Source organism: Agelaius phoeniceus, chromosome 4, assembly GCF_051311805.1.
Source record: "Agelaius phoeniceus isolate bAgePho1 chromosome 4, bAgePho1.hap1, whole genome shotgun sequence".
Classification (NCBI taxonomy): Eukaryota; Metazoa; Chordata; class Aves; order Passeriformes; family Icteridae; genus Agelaius; species Agelaius phoeniceus.
In genome coordinates, this window is record NC_135268.1 from 68,913,884 (window position 1) to 68,924,908 (window position 11,025).

Sequence of the window (11,025 nt, forward strand, 5' to 3'; positions counted from 1 at the left end):
GCCTGCTCCCCCAGCCCAAACAAGGCTGGGACATCCTGATCCACAAATGGGGACAGCAGCTGCTGCTGGGGATGGGGATGGAAGAACAGCAACTTCCAACTTCAGGAGTGCTGGGTAACCACTTAAAAAAGCCTGATCTGGTATAATTTCAGCTTCAAACCACATGAAAAAAGATGTACAGACACATGTAGCATTTTTCTTTTTATTTCTTTTTATTGTTACTTGTGCCCTGTCTGTAATATCACAATTTTATTTATTTCTATTTTCTTATTTTATAAGTTATCAGATTTTTATGCAAATACATCAAATACATGTTTGTATATATATAAAAAATAAATAAATCAATGTACATATATATGTACATATATCTATATAGACATATCTATCTATATAGATATATATTGATATATAGATATATAGATATCTATATCTATCTATCCTAGTTATTTATCATATATATCTATCTATACAGACATATACATATATAAATATATATAAAAATAAATATATATATATGTATGTAATACCTGGGCAGGGTATTTCTACATTTGGTATTCTGACAAATCTGCCTGAGGCAAGCTCAGGAATAAAGTGATGTGTCTCTCACTGAAATCCCAACCAGGCAGTGAGCTGTAAATGGTTTTCAGTTTGGTCTGGGACACTGCAGGCTCCTTCCCAAGGGCACCACACACATCCACAGCTGCTAAATGACACATCCCTGCTCACTCCCAGAGAGGGGTCATGAACAAGTCTGGCCTTTCTCCTTCATATTCTGCCTCAAGGCCATTTGTTATACACAAAATTGACAGAGCATGGGGACATCTACATTCCCACTGCCTGTGTGCAGGCAGTTCTAGAAATGTTAAGCCAAATTTTAGGTCTTTTTGCTTTCAGATTCACAAGACATCTTTCCTGGCAATGAAGAAAAACTTCTTTAAAAGGCTACCTGACAGTTTGTAACCATGTCATCAGAAACTTTTGAGAGAATCAATCAAAATCTGTGGCCCTTCAGAACTGCCAAACTGACATTGTCATTTATATGCCTCTGAAATATTTAATGGGGCTGGTGGTGTGAATTTGGAGTGGAACAAATTTCTGGCATTAAGAAATGGTTCACTGCAGAGCAGACAAACTACTGATTGTCACAAAGGTGCAGCTCTTGAATAAAAAGATATTAATAAAAATGCCTATGAAATGTGAGATGGATTTTAGTTGTTGGTTGTTTTAAATAAAAGATACAAACATGATGAAGTCAAACAATAATTTTCAGTTTTTCTTTCCCTTTATTTTTAGTCTAAACAATTTGTTTGTCAACAGCCAAATGTCAGAGGGGATACCAGATTTTTGACTGGATCCACGTCTCCAGCCCACATCTCCTTTTTACCAGAAACCAGATTTCCAGACTGGAGACATGGATCCAGCCCACATCTCCTATTTACCAGAAACCAGATTTCCAGACTGGAGACATGGATCCAGCCCACATCTCCTATTTACCAGACCCAATGGCAATATCTCCTCGTGTGATTCTTAGTAAATCCTATGGTCTGTCTTTCCACGGGTTCCTCAGCTGTGTTTTGGAATTTATGGCACCTGGCAGTGCCACAGACATGCTGTGAGAGTTCATGGCTTGAGAAGTCCACTGACATACCATGGCTACAGCAAATATTGACAGCAGTTTAAGCATCTCAAAGGAATGCATAAATGAAGCAGCAAACATAAGGAGTTTCTAGAGAACAAATTATGAATCTGATCCTACTGGAATGCTAAGAAGGGCTTGGCAGGTGATTTTAGCACAAGATATTTAGCCTCAGACACTCATGAGATTCCATGAAGAGAATTGCAAAGATCCCTCCAAGATTTAGTTTCACATTCATGGGAAGTGTGGAGCTGTAACAATTCCCTCTGGCTTCTGCGGTGAGAAATCCCACAGAACAGATTGGTCCCCCTGCAGTTATGGCCCTGTTTTAGTTTCACAACACACCATCTGCCTCACCTGTACCATTGGCTTTGCCCCATCACCCTTCCCAAGCACTACAGAAATAATTCTTTTCTGAGGGAACTGGGCTGCAAAAAGCACCTGTCAGAGCTGACTAGACAGAATGGGAGATGAGTGTTGAGGCACCAGCCAGGCATAAAGGGAAAATCCAGCAACAAAACTGGCAACATCTTCCTGTTCTGTCATACTTCACTTGTGTGCCCAGAAAGTAAATGTGAAATACAGCCTAGACTTCCATGAATGTACTACCTAAAAGCTGTCCTTTAAATAGCAGATATATGTGCCAAGAAAAGCAGAATATTATTGTTGTTGGATTGTCAAGGCCAAGGAAAGCAGACCCTGGGGACTACTGCTACCCAGAGTGACATGATTCTTTTCACTACCAACTCTCAGCAGCCATAAAGTATTTCCTGTGATTCCTTAGCTCTTTGATGATTCAAGAACTTCGAGTCTAGGACAGAGAATCGGTGCCAAAAAGATTTTATCTATCAAAATGCCTGCAAAATGTTAACAAAGCAAAACACATGCACACAAAAGTCAATCTGTATTCCTTCCTGGATGTGTAACACTATTCATGTATAGCACTCATCTGAGATACTTGGGCATTTTAATAAAAGGCTGCTTTACAATCAGACTTAAATTCCAAATGTGCTCCTGAGGCTAAGGAGCCTTAAGACAGGAGGGAGGGAGGAGGTGAGAAAGAAGAAGGCTGGAAAGTTGGTTTATGGCTCTGCACAGAGACAGGGGACAAGACCTGCTCAACACCCTTAAATATACGTTCTCACGTGCAGGTACTTTTGTATTTAGGCTTGTAAGTCTGAAATCTGCTTTTCACTTCTGTGCATCTCTGAATCCTGCAAAGGTAGCATGGGAGCAATGAGTTACTGTAAAGGGATGAGTTAAAACTCAATTCTTATGTATGAATGTAACTTTGATGGACTTTTCAGTATTACCCTAACCAGCAGCACTGGCATTAACAGCATCACTTTAAATGGCTGTTTTCAGTTGGGGTATGAACAATCTTTGTTTGAATTCACTGGTTTTATCAGAAAACAGGTGTTTCAAAACTGTTCTAAGTGCTTGACTCCTCTGAGCAAACACAGTCAGTGTTTTTGCTGCATCACTGCTCCCTCTGAGCCAATGTTCACCTTAAGTCACACTTGGAATTCTGCCTCATAATTTAACTTTCTGCAATACCATTTTAAAAGCTTGAGACAGAGGTTTGTAAGGAAATGATTTGATTGGAAACTAATGTTTTAGTGAGTTGGTCTCAGTCTTGCAAGTCCTCCAGCATAACACAAGCCATGGGTCACTGAAAATTTATTAATTAGCAAAAATCACTCAAACTTTACAAAGACTGAGAGATGAAGACTTTCCTAAACACATTTACTTTTACTCTCATAAAAATGGCTTCTCCTTCTTATCTCCAATGTGACTTAAAATGACATGAATAAAAAGAAACTGTTATTAAAACAATAAATCATAACAATAAATGCATGCTTGAAAGCCAGCTTGCTATTTATTGGTGTAATTTTCTGACTTGTGCATTCTGAAGGAAGGACACAACACTTAATACACCAGATGAAAGGACATTAAAAGCAGTCTGAGATAATAGTGAATAACAGTGAAGACAGAGAACAACTTAATTGTTTCAACGTTTAGACACAAATTATGGACATTGAGAAGGCAATGGGAACTTCAGGCTCTCTTAACAAAAAAACCTGAAGCCCTTTAAATAAATAAAAAGAATAAAAGTAACTGAGGTGGATTTTGAAAACCTGAAACCAAACAAGTTGCCTAATAATAATGAATCAGATTCTTGCTGTGTGAATTGAAAGATAATGATTTGCTTACTGTTTCTCTATTCTCCATTGTGATCTTAGAATCACACCCAGCTTTTTAAAGTTTTTTTCTTTATTGTTACAGCAATTCCATAAAGCCACTAAAACTTTGATATGAGAACACTTAAGGACATTTTAGCATTATTATATTTGTAAATTTTACCACTTGAGAGAAGTTTGAGAATGTCTTTCCAACTTTAAACCGTTGCTGTCTGTTTCCTTACTTTTGCTGCATTAATTGTAGAGGAATCTTTGTAGAATTCCATGTAGGAAAGGCAAGGAAAAAGGTGTTCCCTGGGGGCAATATAAACATGGTAGGAAAAATAGTAACAGTAATTAAAATATCAGAAAGGAGGTAATTTTAAAAAGTCTGTTCACCCCAGGATTTTCTACCGCTTGATTAAAAAGGAAATGCTCCCAGCTTAAGCCTATTATTAACTTTTCTTTCCCAATACTTCAGGGCAAAGAAGACAGAAAACAGAATAATGGAGTAAAGAAAATGTCTAAGCTAGACAAACCCCTTAAGGCAAAGGCATAAAGTTTCAAGTTCAAGGTACTAAACCCACAAAATGACACAGCCAAATTGTACCTTCAGATGCCAAGAGCAAACGCAGCATTTTAATGAGAAGTAGGTGGATGTGCATGAATCAGGTACAACAACTGCAGTTCCTCAAGAGCAAACACTGACTCACACCTTTCTCAGTTTATGAGCCCTTCCACAGCCTCACACGCCATGGGTGTGGGAATCCTTGAAATCAGAGGGTTTTGGGAAAGCTGCAAAAAGCCTCAGAGAGAGCAGCACTGTGATTAGAGCTAAGCAATAGTCATAAGATTTGTCAGCAGAAGTTATATGAGATGTAGAGAGTAAGGACAAATAGAACATGGGTCTGTGTATTAATGCTAGGTTAGAATAACTCCCTAGGCTACAGAAAAGTTTATCTAGGAAGATATTAGGAAGTTCTAAGCTTCATAATGGAGCTCTGTGCATTGTATTTTAAGGTTACAAGCAGGTATTCTATTCAAAATAAGCAATTGTTTAAAATTTTTTTAACTAAAGTACGTGTATCAGAAAGCAGGGCAACCCTGATGAGGGGAGAGAATCAATGAGGAGGACTCCATCAATATCAGAAGACTAATGAATTACTTTATTAAACTATATTATTCTATATTATATTACACTACATACAAACTGAATCTGCACAAGCACCCAACTCAACTGCTCAGAATCTTGTGACTGCAAGCCCACAGTCCTGACACACACCTGGATTCCATTGGCCAGTGAATCAAAACACTCACAGCAGAATCCAATTACCAATTCCCTTCAGGTAAGCAATCTTCCCCAATGCATTCCAATTGTGAACAACACAGGAGCAGTAAATGAGATAAGAATTGCTTTTCCTTTTTCTGAGGTTCAGAGAATGTGAATCCCAGAAATATTCTTGGGAAGTTGTGCCTCGCTTTTCTCTGTGAAGAGAAATGAGGATACATACCTGTGCTTATAGTGGTTGGCTAAATCTACTGTCAATGTGCTTTTGCTTTGTGTGACGGGTCAAAAAACTTTTGAAGTGAGTTGTAACATTGAGTTCTTTGTCTGCTGACTGGGATGTGAGCTGCTGGCATCTTCCCATTGGCATAACCATGGAATGAGACTGATGCTGCAAAACAAACAGCTCGAGATGTGTCCCACAGCAGCTCTGTCCAGTTTGTGGTTTGTACATAAACCCCTGGCTGGCAATCCTGGGGTTACAAACCTCACCAGGACCGCCTGGCAGCCCCACTGGAGCTGTGCATGCTCAAGCCTGTCCCAGCAGCACACAGAACAGGTTCATTTGCATCACGTGCACCTCATTAATATCCACATTCATTTGTTTCACTCTGCAAGCAGTGAAGGCAGCGCCTGCAGGCTGTCACTGGCTCAGCTGACTGCTTGCAGCTCCACATCATGCTAAAACTCGATCAGGCATCATATTCCTGCTCCATAAAGGGAGAAAAGATGAACAGAAGCTTGGATGCTGAGAGTATCAGGTGTGTCAAGCTGCAGGCAAAGAGCAGCACTGAAATCCCTTTGGGCTGTGGGCAGCAGGAAGCATGGGCAGTGCACAGGAGGAGCCACAGAGCAAACATGGAAATTCACTCAGATACCCACAGAAATTCAACTTAGAAAGGGCAGGCAAAGGTAACAGACTTCAAATCCCCTATCAAGTACTCTGGACTGTGGTGTTACAGCTCTGTATTTCAAATGAGAAAGGGAGGCTCTACTAGTGAGATTTCCATTTCTGCAGTTAGGTGAAAGGCTTATCCAAGCAAACAATATTGTAGTAGCATTAAATTTTCATTCTCTCAGTGAGCTTACTCTCCGAATGTATTTTGAGTGATTTTTGTTTTGTTTTCAAAGCTCATGGGAATGCACAAAATTGAAACACCAGAGTGGTTTCTGCTTGGAAATGAATGCTGTTAATGCTGGCACTGTGTGTTTCCATAAACTAGTTTCATCACTCAAAACCAAAGAATTTCCCCCCACAGAATATTAAAACAAGAGTTAATTTACAAGCTTTCATAGGCATCTTTGAACACTACATTAGCATTAATTTGGCTATAACACAGGACTAAGCCTGTCCTCTGCTTCCTCCTTTCTATAACACCCATGAGAACTGGGCCAGATTATCAGTGCTGCAGCAGACTGAAATCAGCTATTCTGATTTTATTAGGAAAAAAAAAAAAAGCTGCACTTTTTAAAAGTGTCAATAGATTTTTATTGAAACCAGTAGCTCAGGGTTTCAGAAAACAAGGATTTGATTTTTTGTTTCAGTTTCTGTGAGTATGGTTTGATCCAGCTGTGCTTTAATTCTCCAAATACACCAAAAACTTGACCAGGGTGCAGCAGAAAGCTGATTAAGTCTATGCTGAGTGGCTGATTCCTTCCAAAGAAGAATCCTTAGGATAATAGACTCTTTTCCTTTTCCACACTGGCATGTTTTAGTGCTCCTTGTGCCCTGAGAACACAGTAAGAAATACACCTCACTCTGCAGACTCTCTGGGGCAGGTTAAGACAAGGTTCTTGTCCTTCTGTCCAGCTCCTTTCTGACACACAAATGCTCCCATTTGATTGTAAGAGAGCACTTTGTACAATGTAATTTCCCAGCCTCCTCTCAGTGCCCTTGAAGAGGGGTTTGTGGAATACTGGGTGAGAAACACAATCAGTAAATTGGTACCCAAACTCTTTCTCCTCTCCAGCAAGTGAATAAGATGTGCTGAAGAAGGGAGAGAGGAAAATGCGTAATTTCTAACATCTGAGAGCTACTTATTGAGTCTTTTAAAAGGATGCATGACTTTAACTACAGACTGACTCCATTCCTACAGGTACCAAGGGGTTTTAGCTTGAACACTGAGTCAAAAGAAATTCCTTACACAAAAACAAACAAAAAGAAATAAAAATGATAAATTCTTTATCATTTAATCAAACAACATACACATGCTCCAAAGGGAGGATGTGTGTGTTGTGTGATAAAATCATCAAGAATTGTGCCATTGAGCTTTCCAAAGCTGAAAGTTACTGCTGATTTTGCATTGAAGAAAAGGGTACCCTCTGTTCTCACAGATTCTCAGACCAGAAAGTACCCAAAATATGCAGTTCAACACCTCTGTTTGGCAGAGGTATGAACTGACAAACACAACCAACAGTCCTTGCTGTGTCTGGCTCATGACAAAACCCGGACCAGCTCTGCACTAAAAATAAGAGTGTGAGCTACCTCTAAAGGTTAAAAACCACAACCCTCAGACTCCTAAACCCCTTGCTGTTTCCAGGAGCTCAGAGTGCTTCTGAAGTTGTTAATGTACCAAAGCAGATTTTGGAGTTCAGAAACATGGCAATTCAATTTAGGAAATATGTGTGAAAGTAGGAATTTAAACCTAAACATAGCAAGGCCATGTTGGAACTTTCCCCAAGTATATTCTTTTGGAGAGCTCTCATACTTTCCTCCAGAAAGCTGACTGCTTAAAATAGCTGTCAGCTTTCTAAAGGGAGTGATTAATTCCACTGGAGTTATTTCTGCTCCCAAGAATACTAATAAAATTAACTGACAATGGGGAAAGCTGCTGCTAATGGATGTCTCACATATTTTAAATATAGCCCACATTTATGTGTTGCTAAGTGTGCGGGTTTTTAGTTTTTTAACTTGATTTTCATTATACAACCTATCAGTCAATGCTTAACCACTGACCAAAGCCATTCAATGAATTGTAGAGAATGCTAGTAATTAGTTAGTAACTGCCTTGTAATTGCCTCAGAGCTAGAAGAACCTGTCTAGTAATTCCCAGTAACTACTACAGCTAGTAAATCCCTAGGAACTGCTCAATAACTGCAAGAAGAGTTTCTCAGTAACTACTAGGAAGAATCTAACAAATTGCAATAAAATAATAATAATAATAATAATAATAATAATAATAATAATAATAATAATAATAATAATAATAATAATGATATGATAATAATTGTGGTAACTGCTGATAATATCTTAGTGCCTGACAACTGCTAGTAATGACTTTGTAGTATCTAACATCTAACATTTACTAATCTAAATATCTAGCAATTACTAATATACATCTAACATTTACTAATCTAATATCTAACAATTACTAAATTACTAATTAATTTGTAACTGCCTAGTAAATAATAGTTGCTGCCTAAGAGCTCCTAGTAGCTACTCAATACCTGCCTAATAATTACTAGTAACTGCCTAGTTGATACTAATACCTAATACCTGCCTAATACCTGCCCTTCCCTTCATGAAGGGAATGGCCCCATTGACCCAGCCCTTTTCAGGGCTGAATTCCCATTGTTTCCACCCCAAGGAGAATGAGCAGAGTAATTTCCCCCCACTTTTCTCCGAAAAGGAGCTTCACTGAGATCAGGGCCTCCTCTCAGCTGTAGGTGGTTAAAGCTGGGTTGCAGTGGCAGGAGGAGTCTCAGGAGCTCCTGCTTGGCACAGGGATTTTTTTCCTTGTGCTTTTTTTGTTTTTTTCCTCTCTAATTCATGGCTTGTCTGAGCTCTGTTCACAACAGTCCAAAGCTGCTGCCATCAAATTTGATAAAAATCGTGCTTTGGATAATTTTTAGAGGGCAGCAGAGGGTGCTGTTAATTCTCCTGCTGGGAGGATGGGGCCATTCACCCCTCCAGCCCAAAATCCAGACAGACCCAAAGCCCAGAATAATCTCCTGCTGAGGGCTCAGCCTTGCTCCATGCTCCAAAACTGGTGCTGAAATTCAATTCAATTTCTCCAGCTGGCTCTGAAATTCAATGGTTTTTTCAAGGGGCTCAGAGTAGGTTCACTGCTCTAAATATGGGTTGAAAAAGAAGGAATCCCTGATATCCAGCACCTACTTTGAAAATATGGATTCTTTGTTGTAATTTTATTATTCTGTTCTGTATTATTTGTTATTTGGGAACCAGAAACAATGCTTGGTGTGATTAATGACTCTGTTCAACGTAGCCACACTCCAAACTGAGTGAGTTTGGGAGGAAAAAAACAATCAGCAATGATTTTGAGGTGCTGAAGTCCTTCTAAAAGATGCCCATAGCCAAGGGAATAACCTCTGAACAAGAGATGAGACCAGAGCATCTCCTGCCATCACCTACCACACATGCAGAGCATTGCAGCTCAAATTGCCATTGCTTGTGGGAGTCAATTGCCTGTAGTGACTTTTCTGTGCTGCTCAGGGTGAGCTGGGAGCCTTGTGCTGGTGGCTCTGGGACAGCTCTGGTCCTCTCAGGAGCAGTGGAGGTGTCTGGTGGTTATGGAAATACTGCTCCCAGCCACATGAATAGCCAGATCAGCCTGCATTTGTGGAGCTGTGGATTGATCCTGCTTGTGCTTGGCACAAACAAGACAAGGCACTTGTCTTGCAGGCAGGCTATAAGGCAGGGATTTGTTATGATACCAGACTTCATCTGCAGGCAAGAAACACTGCCAGAGGCTTTTAGCAGAAGCTGCTGTGCAGTTCTGTGTCTCAAAGAGTCCAGTGAAACTTCCCACTGCCTTGGAAATGTAAAGGATTCATTTTACTGCCACAGGATGCACAGGATTTTCCCTCTTTATTTCCCTGCAGCTCACTTTTGCTGTTAACCAGGCAGATTTTCCTGTGCAGCACAGACATGTGGGAAGAGGACTGCAATCACTGTTATCTGCACAGTGCTTAGAGCAGGACACAGCATCAGGTTTCCTCAGTGGAGGGTGAGATTAGCAGGAACCAGCCCTGTGAATGCTGTTGAATGATAAAGAAATGCTGAAGGGCAGTGTGGGCTGGGTTCAGTTTTCACAATGAGTTCACTCTTACACATGAGGGCCTTTCCTTGGGGATCCCTGAACTTGCACTGGTGCAGAGAGTAAAGCCAGGGCCTTGCTGCTCCTGAGTTTGGTCTCTCTGTTGGGCCCATCCTTTTCCACTCAGGAGGCTCAGATTCTGTTCCACAGCTGAGCACTGGAGGTGGAGACAGCTCTCAGGTGCTGGTTCAAAGAGGTTTAGAGCATCCAAGGTGGTGAGAGTGTCAGGATGTCCTGCTTGCTCCTGCAGTCTGTGCTGAACTCTTGGTGTCCTTCCAGCTCCTTCCCCACTGCTGCTCTGTACACACGCTGCCACTGGCATTTGGGATGTGAATTCCTCTTTTCCTGGTGCTGACAGGATGCTGAGAATGTCAAGGCACATGTTTCTCTGTTATCCCTGCCTCTGAACTCGCTGTCCATCTCTTGGAGGGTAAAAATAAAGCAGCTTTGTTTGATTTCTAGAAAAAGCCAGACAGCAGAGCAGGGGTCAGAAATAGGCATCCCAGCCCTCCCCATCCCACTGTCTCAGCTGTTGCTTCCTGAGAGACAGAAGCATGTGGTGGCTAAAAATACCCTGGGAAGAGAATACACTCTCTCTCCAATGGGAGAGTATAAATTAAGCTGAGTTGTAATATATACAACTTCTTGTGGCTGGGAGAAACACCTCCCCACGTCACTTTGGGAGAGGGTTTTCCTAATGGAGCAGAAACCCCAGCCCTGTCCCATTCCTGCATAGCTCAGGGCTATTGAGCAGAGGATCTCCTGCCTCTCCTGCTCCCACCCCCTGGCCCTCCTATGGGAATCCATGTGCCCAGGGGAGGGGGCAGACCAGCCCTCCTTTTATAAACCTCCCAGCACATCCAAGCT